The sequence below is a fragment of the Sinocyclocheilus rhinocerous genome, unplaced genomic scaffold (assembly GCF_001515625.1).
Source record: "Sinocyclocheilus rhinocerous isolate Xijiao unplaced genomic scaffold, SAMN03320098_v1.1 scaffold8, whole genome shotgun sequence".
In the NCBI taxonomy this organism is placed as follows: Eukaryota; Metazoa; Chordata; class Actinopteri; order Cypriniformes; family Cyprinidae; genus Sinocyclocheilus; species Sinocyclocheilus rhinocerous.
Genome location: NW_015666800.1, coordinates 1,672,355 through 1,673,192, shown reverse-complemented (window position 1 = coordinate 1,673,192; position 838 = coordinate 1,672,355).

The following is an 838-nucleotide window of genomic DNA, read 5'->3' as shown; positions in this document are numbered from 1 at the left end:
TAGAATAATAAGAATAATATTCTGTCTAACTTTACCTAAATAAAATGTTAATACTGAAAAGTAGGCCTATGTAAATTGCCTAAATTGCCCTGAAGTGGGACACTGCCTAATGTGTGACATCTAAGGTCTAGTGTTTGTAGCTCCCCCATAAAAATACATGAATGCCAGTGAATTTTTTTGACAAATGAAATTTTAAATTTGGGGGGGGGGGTTCTAAATCTGTTCTTATGCAAAAAGAACTTCCCAAGAATAATAATTGTTAATTGCTAAATCATGTGTTTCATCTTTCACGAATTAACCAAATAATACATTTTCCTTTGTTAAAATGGTAAATCTTCACATTTAGGATATAACCAGTAATGCAAATCTTCCAAGACCACCCAAAGGTCAGTGAGTTTGGACAAACTTAATATTAAGGAGTATAAATTAATTTTAAACAAAACAGTCCTGCTACTTTTTGGTCTAATGTGCTTATGAAATGTTTGTCCATCAAAATATAGTATAACTTTGTATGTATAAACTATATCTTTTATATTTTTATTTAATATAATATTTATTTATTTAAATTAGTGTCCCACTTTAGGAAATGTGGTTTCGAAAAGTGGGACAGTATGATTAGCCTAATGTGGGACAGTACTTCAGTCAGTCAAAAATGTGTGGTGGGGCATGGTTTGTGGGACAAACATGGTTATTTTATATATATTTTATATATTATGCAATATTAGAATGCTGTTACTGCAGATGTTTAAGGTCATGGGAAGTTTTTATTCTTGGGGGATGGTTTAAAGGCTCTTTGTGGTTCTTGTGTGTGTGTGTGTGTGTGTGTGTGTGTGTGTCT